The 15,181-nt window shown below is 36.6% G+C and overlaps 1 pseudogene; it reads left to right on the plus strand.

Annotated features, from left to right (window-relative positions):
• LOC137751847 (breakpoint cluster region protein pseudogene) overlaps positions 1-15,181 on the plus strand; it is a 58,789-nt pseudogene that overhangs the window by 30,407 nt on the left and 13,201 nt on the right.

A 15,181-nucleotide genomic window follows, 5' to 3' on the forward strand; every position in this document is an offset into this window, starting at 1 on the left:
TGCAATTTATCTCTTCTAATATTGAAGATCGTTTAGGATTTTCTTATTCCCTTGCTATTAACAGTACAATTTAAAGCATGCTTATACAGATTTGCTGGTGTTCATGAGTGAGTTTCTCTAGAGAAGATGCCTGGTATCAGAATTTGTCTAATGCTAGGGTGAGAGTCCCATTGCTTAACATTCTTGCCAAAATTTGGTGTTGTCAGACATTTTAACTTCTGAAAATGTGTTGTATATTAATTTAAATCTCACTGGGGTTTTAATTTGCATTTCAGTTTTATGTAATGACAGTGCATACCTTTTTGCATGTTGAGACAATTTGGCTTTTTTTTTCTGTGAAATGTCAGTCTCTTATTTTGCCTGTTACGCCTATTTTGCTTATTTATTCTAAGATTTTATTAATAAACTCTGGATACTAAACTTTTTTTGGTTACATGTATTGTAAAAAGGTGTTACTAGTTTGAAATGTGTCTTTTTATATTCTTCCCTTACACAAGGTCATGAAGTCATTCAAATGTATTTTCTTGTATGTTAAACTTTAGCTTTTAATATTTAAACTTTTGCTTATCACTCAAACCTTACAAAGACAGGATAGACACTACAAAATATCTCTCTAACCATACTGCCAGAGGAACCTTAGTGCTTGCCTATTTGTGTGTTCAGTTCGCCTCTGGGCATGGGTCTCTGGGAAAGATGGGTTTGCTCTATTGGGAGGCATGGAGCTCTGCCTTGGACTAAATGATGCTTGCAGTGTGACTCTTTTCTACTTCTGTGATCATTTTTTTTATTTTAATTATTATTTATTTATTTTTGGCTGCATTGGGTCTTCATTGCTGCACTCAGGCTTTCTCTAGTTGCAGCGAGCGGGGGTTACTCTTTGTTGCAGTGTGCGGGCTTCTCATTGTGGTGGCTTCTCTTGTTGTGGAGCATGGGCTCTAGGTGAGTGGGCTTCAGTAGTTGTGGCACGCAGGTTCAGTGTTGTGGCTCCTGGGTTCTAGACCGCAGGCTCAGTAGTTGTGGTGAATGGACTTAGTTGTTCCACGGCGTGTGGCATATTCCCAGACCCGGGCTCGAACCTGTGTCCCCTGCATTGGCAGGTGGATTCTTAACTACTGTGCCACCAGGGAAGTCCTCCTATGCTCTATTGAAGTGATGGGTACTCGGCTGGGTTGCAAATAAATCAGTTTTTGTTGTTAAAAATTTTTTTTGGTGGGACATGATAAAATGATGATCCCTGATTGGTAGCAAATCTAGATATTTTATGTTCTTTTTTATACGTTTGTGTGCAGGACATCTTGAAATAAGTGTGTTGAGTGGGCGAGGTGACCTGGATGAGTAACAGGTACTTCAGAGAATCTGTCAAAGAGCCATCAGCACACAAGTTAGAATGCCCTATGAATAATTGAGTTTACTAAGGCAAATCTGAAAGGAGGCTGAAAAGAGGCAATCAAGGAGGGGGTAAGAGAAGAACCGAAAGAGCTTAACATTGAGAAAGCTCAGGGAATTTTGGTTTCAAGGAGGAGGTTATGGTTTACAATATAAAATACTCCCTGGAGAATAGATAAATGAGTACTAAGTATTTATTGGATATAGCAACAAAAATTTAGCAACAGTCTTGCTGAGAGCTTTGTTCAGTGGATGAGTAAAGGATGAAATTGGATATTGCCATGGTGTGAACAATAAATGGGAAAAAGATGAAACAGATAAAGGGAAAGGATTTTTATTTTTATTTTTTCATGAAGCTTGGCAATGCTAGGTTAATGGAGAGGAAAATAAAACTGGAGAAGGCTTGACGTATAAGAACAAATGGGAGAGACATGAGGATTTTTCAAAAATTCAAGAAGAAAAAGAAAGTATAGGAAAGAATGGGATAAGCTTTAATAATTGGAGTGAAATTCCTGATGTAGCATTCATGGGATCCAGAGAACAAGGGGAAGAGTTAACCTTAGTCACAATGAGAAATTTACTATCATAATGAGAAAAGGAAGTTAGTTACAGTATAACATCACTTTTATAAATGGGGTGTCAGGAATTTGAAAAAGTTCTTAACTGAGTGTGTCTATATTTCTGAGAAGTAGGAGACAAGATTTTCTGCTGAGAATGAGTAGGAAGGTAATAGAGTAGGACAGGTAGGGAGATAAGAAATGGTTTGATTAGATATTATGGAAAATGGAGGAAAACCTTAGAACAGAGAATTGGTGAGCAAGGCAAACGGCCCTATTGAGTTCAGAGAACCTTAACTTATAGAGGCAATTTTCTGAGGATTTTGCGATTTTCTCCAGTTGGATTCAACTGCCCAGGTAAAGGAACAAAGAAATCAGTCTGCTGGGTTGCTTCAGCTTTGGGTTTGCTAAGTAGGTTCAAAAATAGAAATTGAAAATGTTCACAAAGACGTGGTTGAAGAAATTGATCAAGGGCTATAGGCTTAAAAGGAAGAGAGTGAACCTGAGGCAGAAATATGACCTTATATACAATTGATTGTATGTCACAGGAGTGAATACAAATTAGCCTGATGAAATAAAAATATTAATTTTTTTGCATGCACTCACCCATTCTGGTCTCCTTCTAGGAAGCACAAGAAGATTAGGAAGTACTAAAGATAGAGATATAACTTTTCTGTCAATCTGTTGGCTTTGCCTAAGCATGTTCTGTCTAACATCCTTTTAATGGTAGAGTATTTTGTCCATATTTAGAAAAAGTGTCATAAGATAGTTTTCTAAACTATTAGTGCCTTTTTCTTGGACCACTAATCAATGCTATATTGTCCTTAGGTCTTCCATCTGCACGTTTCTTGTGTGACATTTTTAATTTGGGGTTTTCAAGTTCATATAACCAAGGATACATATTAGAGGATAATGCAATTTTAGGAAATCATTTACCCCTTTGATTCACAGAATCGTATAGCTGTAAATCAGATTAATGTCACTTTGGACATTTCTTTGTGAGATCGAATATATTTTAGCTATTTATTCTTGTTCAGTGTATATTCTCGCTTTTCTCTAAACCCCTTCCCTTGCCGAATTTTAGCTGTTTAAGGAAATGATTCAGAACTCACTGGAAGACACAGGTGAGTGTTGAAGGCTTCACATAAGATCATTAAGTTGGTTTGCAGGGCGCTAAGACAGGACTTAGCTCATGGCACTGCTGAGAAACTTTGAATGCAGGAGCAAAAGATTTTACCAGCACTGGCCTTCAAGTTCATTAATGTTTCCTAGGACCATGCCCTTTCTGTTGCACATCAAACATCTTCAGGTTGTGATCCATCTTTCCTACTATTGTCATCTTATTGTGTATGAGCTGAAATGATTCTGATTTTATGTTCATGCTCTTGCACAGATTCCACTTCACTAGTATAAACAGAGAAGCCTAATGAAAACTACATAATTCTCTGAGGTTGAAAATTTCCTCCCGTTCTCATTTTGTATCTCCATCTTTCCAACAGATTATGAAATATTCAGTATTTTTATCCGAAGACACATTGCTCTTAACATATTTGGCACAGAAGGTTATCTTTAAAATCCCCTCTAAATCTCCCAAATTAATCTTCTGTGTATTGAGCACTTGCCAGCTTGGATAGTTATAGGATTAGATATTTTTAAATGATTTTTGACTCTGAAGGTTGTTTGCATGCTGTTACCAAATCTGGCTTTGTTTCAGCTTCAGCATCTTCCGTTTCATAAAGGATTTGCTGTAAACCTACTAAATGTTTTCATCTAATTTTATAGTTATCATACCTAGGAAGTACCTTTATTAGAGCTTGGCACTTTCCTGCATATAAAGCCACGGCCCCTGTAATTGACTTTAACCAAGTGAGTACTAATCCACAATATTTCTTTGGGGCTGGGCTTGCCAGCAGGGGAGGCTCTTTACTATACCTCTTTTTCTCTGACAAAACAAATAAAAGTTTATTTATTCTACATATCAAATTAGATGTCATAATAAGACAAAGTTAATTCAACACTCATATGTTGTAACTGGTTATAATAATATTAGTAAATGGGGAATTAAAACCGATCAGAGAGAAAATGTTAAGAAATAAACACTAAGCCTAATGACAGTAACACACTGCAAAATTTGCACATCATCCTTCAAAGACACTCAGGATGATGGATACATGTGTCTCATTCATCTTGCTTTATTTCCTAAACTAAATAAAGTGATGTATTCCACTTTTTGAGATAAATTTTATTTCAGGTAATTTGGGTATCTTTATTTCATCGTTTCTAACAAACAAGGTCTGGATCCTCTTGTAACATAAAAGAATTAGTCATCAGAAGGCAAGTGCTCTCAGAATCTATCTGTATAGCATTTTCTCAATAAACATTGAATAAATTTAAATGAACATATATATGTATTATGGTAAACCAAGAAAAACCATTTAGCTACTCAAAAAAGAACTAAAATTAAATTAAAACTAAGTAGAAATTGAGAATGCACATTAAAATTTTGTTATTTGATTATTTTATTTCTTGTATACCTAAAAGAGATATTTAATAATATTCCCAACTCTTTTACCAGAGCAGATGCTACATCAGAGAAAAGATGTCTCTTTCACATTTCCATTCAACTTAGAGGGCCTAATTTCCCTCAATTTCCCTTCAGCTAGTTTTCCATTACCCTTAGTTTTTAAGCTTGATTTTTAAACTATGGCTACTTAGCTCTCCTTCTTAAAAGAAGTACCTGCAATTGAAACTACTGTGCACTGAGCAGTGAAATAAAAGTTTCAAATATAATAAAAAAAAATAATGTCTTACCTTCAAGTAGGGTATCCCCAAATGGATGAGACAGATAAGAAAACTGGCAATTGCAACACAATATATGATTTGTGTAGTGGGGTAAATAATGTGATGCTATGAAAGCATAAGACACAGATTTTTAAGCCAAGGTTGTAGGGATCAGGAAAAGGTTATTGAAGAGACGAAGTCTTTGCTGAATTCTGCAGAAGGAGGCCAGGTGAGTGGGGGCAAATTCTGACAGATAAAACATGTAAAAAATCTAAAGGCAAAAAAGATTAGGAAAATGTTGTGTCCAACTGGGTAGTTAGCAGAGAGATGTGCCTCTTATTGAGATGGGAATCATTCCACTGCAGCATAAAAAAATGTGAACATCTATTAAAAATATTTCAGCTTGACAGCATTTAGAATGTGGGAATCATGGAGTCTCAAATCCCATGATGCTATACCTGAAGTAGAAAAAAGAATAGTGGAAAAGGTATACTTGTTTCCAACTTATCTGTTTAAATGAATAACATACATGTGTGTTACTACTCTCCAGCACACCAATATCCTCTCTCCTTTATGGGATAGGCCTCTCCATCTTACATGCATTTTGCTCACGCTATGTCTTTCCAATGTCTACCTAGAAAACTAGAATTACTTCTCTCAGAAAATGCATGTTCAATGTTCTTCTTAGACTTATGTCTACTTCTAACTCATCCATTAATGAACTTTTCACTCTCACAGACAAGAACTTGTTTTCTTTCTCTCTCTTTCTGTTTCTTTCCTGCCAAGTGGGAAAGGACATGAATTATAGATGTACTGCAACTACATAGGCATTAAGCTAGGCACTGATAATATAGAGTAGAAAATTATGAAAAAACTTAGTCTTAGATGGTCACTTTCAGTCATGAAGTAAGAAGTGAGGCGTATATCCAGATTACTGAAGAGGTTTAAAAATTTTTCCTGCTTGGAGCTCTAGGACTGGGAACATCTGTTAAGGAAATGGGTCTGGCATTTGAAAAATATTCTCCAAGCTATGTTAATTTATACTTTTTAAATTAAACCCCTTCCACACTTTGAGATCCACTGCTTCTGAGCTGCAGAGTTTTGTAGAACTATGTTCAAAGGGTCATAAACTTAGATGGTAAATAATAGGGAGAAACGACAATTCAGAGTAAACATTTAATGGTAATAATCTAACATTTATTTTTGGATCAAAGCAAAGTAGGATGTGGTTAGAGGTCTGTGAAGAAAGAGGTAACATAGATAGCTGTTTTAGGTGTGATGTAAAATTCAGTAAGAGAATGGGGATACTGAAATTTTGAAAAGTTATTTGACAAAGATGGACCTCACCCATGGAAAAAGTTGTCAATTCAAGAACTGTAAACTATCATAACAGGTATATGAAAACAAAGTGAAATCAATTTGAATTCCAGAAAAAAATTAATTTGAATGTCAGTTCTTTATTTATATGCTGTGTGACCATCGGCAAGTCATATTACTACTCTGAGTCTACTTTCAAATATTTTAAATATATTAGATATAAATGTACTTCACTTCAGAAATAAACCCATGCACCTATGATCAATTAATCTATGACAAAGGAGGCAAGAATACACGATGGAGAAAAATCAGTCTCTTCAAAAAGTAGTGCTGGGAAAACTGGGCCGCTACATGTAAAAAAATGAAATTAGAACATTTTCTCACACCATATACAAAAATAAACTCTCAAAGTGGATTAAAGACATAAATGTAAGACTGGATACTATAAAACTCTTTGAGAAAAACATAGGCAGAACAGTCTTTTACATAAATCGCAGCAATATCTTTTTGGGTCCATCTCCTAGAGTAATGGAAATAAAAACAAAAATTAACACATGGGACCTAATTAAACTTAAAAGGTTTTGCACAGTAAAGGAAACCATAAATAAAATGAAAAGACAGTCTACAGAATGGGAGAAAATGTTTGCAAATGATATGACCAACAATGGATTAATTTCCAAAATATACAAAGAGCTCAATCTGGATATACACCTCATGTTAAAAGAAAACTAAAAAAAACAAACAACCCAATCAAAAAATGGGCAGAAGATCTAAATAGACATTTCTCAAAAGAAGACATACAGATGGCCCAAAGGAACATGAAAAAATGCTCAACATCGTTAACTATTAGAGAAATGCAAATTAAAACTACAATGAGGTATCACCTTACTTGCCATCATCAAAAAGTCTACAAATAATAGACGCTGGAGAGGCTGTGGAGAAGAAGGAACCCTCCTACACTGTTGGTGGGAATATAAATTGGTGCAACCACTATGGAGAACAATATGGAGAGTCCTTAAAGAACTAAAAATAGAGTTACCATGTGATCCTGCAATCCCACTCCTGGGCATATATCTGGATAAAATCATAATTCAAAAAAAACATGCACTCTGTGTTCATTGCAGCCTTATTTACAATAGCCAAGACATGGAAGCAACCTAAATTCCATTGACAATGAATGGATAAAGAAGTTGTGGTACATATATACAATGGAATATTACTCACCCATAAAAAGAACAAAATAATGCCATTTGCAGCAACATGGATGGATCTGGAGATTATCATACTAAGTGATGTAAATCAGACAGAGAAAGAAAAATATCATATGATATTGTTTATATGCGGAATCTAAAAAAAAAAAATGATAAAAATGAACTTATTTACAAAACAGAAACAGACTCACAGACTTAGAGAATGAAGTTATGGTTACCAAAGGGGAAGGTGGGGGAGAGGGTTAAATTAGGAGGATATGATTAACATACACATAGTACTATATATAAAATAGATAACCAACAAGCACAGGGAACTATACTCAATATTTTATAATAATCTATAAAGGAAAAGAATCTGAAAGAGAATATATATATATATATATATAATCTATATAATATATAAAATATAATTGAATCACTGTGCTGTACACCTGAAACTAATGACATTGTAAATCAACTATACTTCAATAAAAAATGTTCCACATTTTATTTGATTGATACTAAAATCAGTTCATGGATGTTCAAGAAATGGGAGTTTTTATTATTATTTTATTTTCAGTATCATATAAAAATAGGACCATGCTAAGAACTATGGACATTACAAAAGATATAAAGGTTATGAATTGTTTTGCACAACTTAAAATCTCCTTGTGGAGACTCAATGCAGATAAAACTTCTAATCCTATTTAAAAAATATGTTCAAGTATGTGACACTATAAAGATGCCTGTAGTAGTACCTAGGTCTTACCTTGAACATTCGTTTTCTCTATAACCTACAGGAATCTGAAAAGGGGACATTTTCCCTTTTCCAAACAGGAGAAAATTGGAGTTTAGAGACATGAGGTATTTTGCATTTGGTCACATAACTATGAACTTGGGACTCTAGGATTTGAACTAGAGACCATCTGCTTTCACAGCCTACCCCTTTCTACTATAACATATGCCCCAAATAATTGTTTGTGGTTGTTTTGGGGTTTTTTTTAAACATCTTTATTGGAGTATAATTGCTTTACAATGGTGTGTTAATTTCTGCTTTATAGCAAAGTGAATCAGCTATACATATACATATATCCCCATATCTCCTCCCTCTTGCGTCTCCCTCCCACCCTCCCTATCCCACCCCTCTAGGTGGTCACAAAACACCGAGATGAGCTCCCTGTGCTATGTGGCTGCTTCTCACTAGCTATCTATTTTACATTTGGTATTGTATATATATCAACGCTACAATCTCACTTTGTCCCAGCTTACCCTTCCCCCTCCCCATGTCCTCAAGTCCATTCTTTACATCTGCATCATTATTCCTATCCTGTCCCTAGGTTCTTCAAACCATTTTTTCTTAGATTCCATATATATGTGTTAGCATACAATATTTGTATTTCTCTTTCTGACTTACTTCACTCTGTATGACAGACTCTAGGTCCATCCACCTCACTACAAATAACTCAATTTCGTTTCTTTTTATGGCTGAGTAATATTCCATTGTATATATGTGCCACATCTTCTTTATCCATTCATCTGTCAATGGACCCTTAGGTTGCTTCCATGTCCTGGCTATTGTAAATAGAGCTGCAATGAATATTGTGGTACATGACTCTTTTTGAATTATGGTTTTCTCAGGGTATTTGCCCAGTAGTGGGATTGCTGGGTCATATGGTAGTTCTATTTTTAGTTTTTTCAGGAACCTGCGTACTGTTCTCCATAGTGGCTGTATCAATTTACATTCCCACCAACAGTGCAAGATCGTTCCCTTTTCTCCACACCCTCTCCAGCATTTATTGTTTGTAGATATTTTGATGATAGCCATTCTGACTGGTGTGAGGTGATACCTCATTGTAGATTTGATTTACATTTCTCTAATGATTAGTGATGTTGAGCATCCTTCCATGTGTTTCTTGGCAATCTGTATATTGTCTTTGAAGAAATGTCTATTTAGGTCTTCTGTACACTTTTGGATTGGGTTATTTGGTTTTTTTTTGAAATTGAGCTGCATGAGCTGCTTGTAAATTTTGGAAATTAATCCATTGTCAGTTGCTTCATTTGCAAATAGTTTATCCCCTTCTGAGGGTTGTCTTTTTGTCTTGTTTATGGTTTCCTTTGCTGTACAAAGATTTTAAGTTTCATTAGGTCCCACTTGTTTATTTTTGTTTTTATTTCCATTTCTCTAGGAGGTGGGTCAAAAAGGATCTTGCTGTGATTTATGTCACAGAGTGTTCTGCCTATGTTTTCCTCTAAGAGTTTTATAGTGTCTGGCCTTATATTTAGGTCTTTAATCCATTTTGAGTTTATTTTTTGTGTATGGTGTTAGGTAGGGTTCTAATTTCATTCTTTTACATGTAGCTGTCCAGTTTTCCCAGCATCACTTATTAAAGAGTCTGTGTTTTCTCTATTGTATATTCTTGCCTCATTTAACAAAAATAAGGTGACCATATATGCGTGGGTTTATCTCTGGGATTTCTATCCAGTTCCATTGATCTTTATTTCTGTTTTTGTGCCAGTACCATGCTGTCTTGATTACTGTAGGTTTGTAATATAATCTGAAGTCAAAGAGCCTGATTCCTCCAGCTCCTTTTTCTTTCTCAAGATTGCTTTGGCTATTCGGGGTCTTTTTTGTTTCCATACAAATTGTGAAATTTTTTCTTCTAGTCTGTGAAAAATGCCATTGGTAGTTTGATAGGGATTGCATTGAATCTGTAGATTGCTTTGGGTAGTGTGGTCATTTTCATAATGTTGATTCTTCCAATTCAAGAACATGGTACATCTTCCTCTTTAATTTCTTTCATCAGTTTCTTATAGTTTTCTGCATACAGGTCTTTGGTCGCCTTAGGTAGGTTTATTCCTAGGTATTTTATTCTTTTTGTTGCAATGGTAAATGGAGTATTTCCTTAATTTCTCTTTCAGATATTTCATCACTGTTGTATAGGAATGCAAGAGATTTCTGTGCATTAATTTTGTATCCTGCTACTTTACCAAATTCGTTGATTAGCTCTAGTAGTTTTCTGGTAACATCTTTAGGATTCTCTATGTATAGTATCATGTCATCTGTAAACAGCGACAGATTTAGTTCTTCTTTTTGGATTTGGATTCCTTTTATTTCTTTTTCTTCTCTGATTGCTGTAGTTAAAACTTCCAAAACTATGTTAAAAAATAGTGGTAGAGTGGGCAACCTTGTCTTGTTCCTGATCTTAGTAGAAAAGATTTCAGTTTTTCACCATTGCAAACGATGTTGGCTGTGGCTTTGTCATATATGGTCTTTACTATGTTGAGGTAAGTTCCCTCTATGACTTCTTTCTGGAGGGTTTTTATCATAAATGGGTGTTGAATTTTGTTGAAAGCTTTTTCTGCATCTATTGAGATGTTCATATGGTTTTTATCCTTCAATATGTAATATGGTGTATCCCATTGATTGATTTGTGTATATTGAAGAATCCTTGCATTCCTGGGATAAACCCCACTTGATCATGGTGTATTATCTTTTTAATGTGCTGTTGGATTCTGTTTGCTAGTGTTTTGTTGAGGATTTTTGCATTTATATTCATCAGTGATATTGGCCTGTAGTTTTCTTTCTTTGTGACATCTTTGTCTGGTTTTGGTATCAGGGTGATGGTGGTCTCGTAAAATGAGTTTGGGAGTGTTCCTCATTCTGCTATATTTTAGAAGAGTTTGAGAAGGATAGGTATTATCTCTTCTCTAAATGTTTGATAGAATTCACCTGTGAAGCCATCTTGCTTTTGTTTGCTGGAAAAGTTTTAATCACATTCTCAATTTCAGTGCTTGTGACTGGTCTCTTTATATTTTCTGTTTCTTCCTGGTTTGGTCTCAGGAGGCTGTGCTTTTCTAAGAATTTGTCCATTTCTCCAGGTTGTCCATTTTATTGGCATAGAGTTGCTTGTAGTAATCTTTCATGATCCTTTGTTTTTCTGCATTGTCAGTTGTAACTTCTCCTTTTTCATTTCTAATTCTATTGATTTGAGTCTTCTCCCTTTTTTTCTTGATGAGTCTGGTTGATGGTTTCTCAATTTTGTCTATCTTCTCAAAGAACCAGCTTTTAGTTTTATTGATCTTTGCTACTGTTTCCATCATTTCTTTTTCATTTATTTCTTACCTGATCTTTATGATTTCTTTCCTTCTGCTAATTTTGGAGTTTTTTTGTTATTCTTTTTCTACTTGCTTTAGGTGTAATTTTAGGTTGTTTATTTGAGATGTTTCTTCCTTCTTGAGGTAGAATTGTTTTGTTATAAACTTCCCTCTTACAACTGCTTTTGCTGCATCCCATAGGTTTTGGGTCGTCATGCTTTCATTGTCATTTTTTTCTAGGTATTTTTTAATTTACTCTTTGATTTCTTCAGTGATCTCTTGGTTATTAAGTAGTGTATTGTTTAGCCTCAATGTGTTTGTATTTTTTACAGATTTTTTCCTGTAATTGTTATCTAGTCTCATAGCATTGTGATTGGAAAAGATACTTGATATGATTTCAATTTTCTTAAATTCACCAGTGCTTGATTTGTGACCCAAGATATGATCTATCCTGGAGAATATTGCATGAGCACTGGAGAAGAAAGTGTATTCTGTTGTTTTGGGGTGGAATGTCTGATAAATATCAATTAAGTCCATCTTGTTTAATGTATCATTTAAAGCTTGTGCTTCCTTATTTATTTTCATTTTGGACGATCTGTCCATTTGTGAAAGTGGGGTGTTAAAGTCCCTACTATGATTGTGTTACCATCGATTTCCCCTTTTATGGCTGTTAGCATTTGCCTTATGTATTGAGGTGCTCCTATGTTGGGCACATATATATTTACAATTGTTATATCTTCTTCTGGGATTGATCCCTTGATCATTACAGAGTGTCCTTCTTTGTCTCTTGTAATAGTCTTTATTTTAAAGTCTATTTTGTTTGATATGGGAATTGCTACTCCAGCTTTCTTTTGATTTCCATTTGCATGGAATATCTTTTTCCATCCCCTCATTTTCAGTCTGTAGGTGTATCTAGGTCTGAAGCCCGTCTCTTGTAGATAGCATATATATGGGTCTTGTTTTTGTATCCATTCAGAGGGAGTACGTCTTTTGGTTGGAGCATTTAATCCATTTACATTTAAGGTAATTATCGATATGTATGTTCCTTTTACCATTTTCTTAATTGTTTTGGGTTTTTAATTGTAGGTCTTTTCCCTCTCTTGTGTTTCCTGCATAGAGACGTTCCTTTACATGTGTTGTAAAGCTGGTTTGGTGGTGCTGTATTCTCTTAGCCTTTGCTTGTCTCCAAAGGTTTTAATTTCTCCATAAAATCTGAATGAGATCCTTGCTGGGTGGAGTAATCTTGGGTGTAGGTTTTTCCCTTTCATCACTTTAAATATGTCCTGCCACTCCTTTCTGGCTTGCAGAGTTTTTGCTGAAAAATCAGCTGTTAACCTTATGGGGATTCCCTTGTATGTTATTTTCTGTTTTTCTCTTGCTGCTTTTAATATTTTTTCTTTGTATTTAATTTTTGATAGTTTGATTAATATGTATCTTGGCATGTTTCTCCTTGGATTTATCCTGTATGGGACTCTCTGTGCTTCCTGGACTTGATTGACTATTTCCTTTCCCATATAAGGAAGTTTTTAACTCTAATCTCTTCAAATATATTGTCTGTCCCTTTCTTTTTCTCTTCTTCTTCTGAGACCCCTATAATTCAAATGTTGGCTCATTTAATGTTGTGCTAGAGGTCTCTGAGACTGTCGTCAAGTTTTTTCATTCTTTTTCCTTTATTCTGCTCTGTAGTAGTTATTTGCACTGTTTTATCTTCCAGGTCACTTATCAGTTCTTCTGCCTCAGTTATTCTGCTATTGATTCTGTCTAGGGAATTTTTAATTTCAATTATTTTGTTGTTCATCATTGTTTGTTTGCTCTTTAGTTTTTCTAGGTCCTTGTTAAACATTTGTATTTTCTCCATCCTATTTCCAGGATTTTGGATCATCTTTACTATTATTACTCTGAATTCTTTTTCAGGTAGTTGCCTATTTCCAATTCATTTGTTTTGTCTGGTGAGTTTTTACCTTGTTCCTTCATCTACTGTGTGTTTCTCTGTCTTCTCATTTTGCTTAACTTACTGTTTGGAGTCTCCTTTTTGCAGGCTGCAGGTTCCTAGTTCCCATTGTTTTTGGTGCCCCCAGTGGCTAAGGTTGGTTCAGTGGGTTGTGTAGGCTTCCTGGTGGAGGGAACTAGTGCCTGTGTTCTGGTGGATGAGGCTGGATCTTGTCTTTCTGGTGGGCAGGACTGTGTCTGGTGGTGTGTTTTGGGATGTCTGTGACCTTATGATTTTAGGCAGCTTTTCTGCTAATGGGTTGAGATGTGTTCCTGTCTTGCTAATTGTTTGGCATTGGGCATCCAGCACTGTAGCTGCTGGTTGTTGAGTGGAGCGGGGTCTTAGTGTTGAGATGGAGATCTCTGGGAGAGCTTTTGCCGTTTGATATTACATGGAGCTTGGAGGTCTCTGGTGGACCAATGTCTTGAACTTGGCTCCCTCATCTCCGAGGCACAGGCCTGACACCTGTCCAGAGTATCAATCCCCTGTCAGCCACACAGCTCAGAAGAAAAGGGAGAAAAAAAAAAAAAGAAAAAAATAATAATAAAATAAAGTTTTTAAAATAAAAAAATATTAAGAAATTAAAAAGCAATAAAAAAAAGAAAGAAGAGAGCAACCAAGCCAAAAAAAAAAAAAAAAAAAAAAAAACCCACCAATGATAACAAGCAGAAAAAACTATCCAAAAAAAAAAAAAAACAGGAACAGACACACAGAACCCTAGGATAAATGGTAAAAGCAAAGCTATACGGACAAAATCACACGAAAAAGTATACACATACACACTCATGATAAGAGAAAAAGGAAAAATATATATACATCCTTGCTCCCAAAGTCCACTGCTTCAATTTTGGGATGATTCGTTGTCTATTCAGGTATTCCACAGATGCATGGTACATCAAGTTGATTTTGGAGATTTAATCCGCTCCTCCTGAGGCTGCTGGGGGAAATTTCCCTTTCTCTTTTTTGTTCGCACAGCTCCTGGGGTTCAGCTTTGGATTGCCCCCGCCTCTGTGTGTAGGTTGCCTGAGGGCATCTGTTCCTGCTCAGACAGGACGGGGTTAAAGTAGCAGTTGATTAGGGAGCTCTGGTTCACTCAAGCTGGGGGGAAGGAGGGGAACAGAATTCGGGGAAAGCCTGTTCTGTGGCGGCAGAGGCCGGCTTGACGTTGCACAAGCCTGAGGCATACCGTGTGTTCTCCTGGGGAAGTTGTCCTTGGATCACGGGACCCTGGCAGTGGCGGGCTGCACAGGCTTCCACAAGGGGAGGTGTGGATAGTGACCTGTGCTTGCACACAGGCTTCTTGGTGGCTGCAGCAGCAGTGTTAGCATCTCATGCCCGTCTCTGGAGTCTGTGTTGATAGCCACGACTCACGCCCATCTCTGGAGCTGATTTCGGCGGTGCTCTGAATCCCCTCTCCTCGCACACCTCAAAACAATGGTCTCTTGCCTCTTAGGCAGCTCCAAGCTTTTTCCCGGACTCCCTTCCAGCTAGCTGTGGCGCACTAAGCCCTTCAGACTGTGTTCACGCAGCCAATGCCCGTCCTCTCCCTGGGATCTGACCTCCGAAGCCGGAGCCTCAGCTCCCAGCCCCCACCCGACCCAGCAGGTGAGCAGACAAGCCTCTCAGGTTGGTGAGTGCTGGTCAGCACCTATCCTCTGTGAGGGAATCTCTCTGCTTTGCCCTCTGCACCCCTGTTGCTGTGCTCTCCTCTGTGGCTCCGAAGCTTCCCCCCACCATCCCCCGTCTCATCCAGTGAAGGAGCTTCCTAGTGTGTGGAAACCTTTCCTCCTTCACAGCTCCCTCCCAGTGGTTCAGGTCCTGTTCCCATTCTTTTGTCTCTTTTTTTCTTTTTTCTTTTGCCTTAC

This window comes from Eschrichtius robustus, chromosome 18 (genome assembly GCF_028021215.1).
Source record: "Eschrichtius robustus isolate mEscRob2 chromosome 18, mEscRob2.pri, whole genome shotgun sequence".
Classification (NCBI taxonomy): Eukaryota; Metazoa; Chordata; class Mammalia; order Artiodactyla; family Eschrichtiidae; genus Eschrichtius; species Eschrichtius robustus.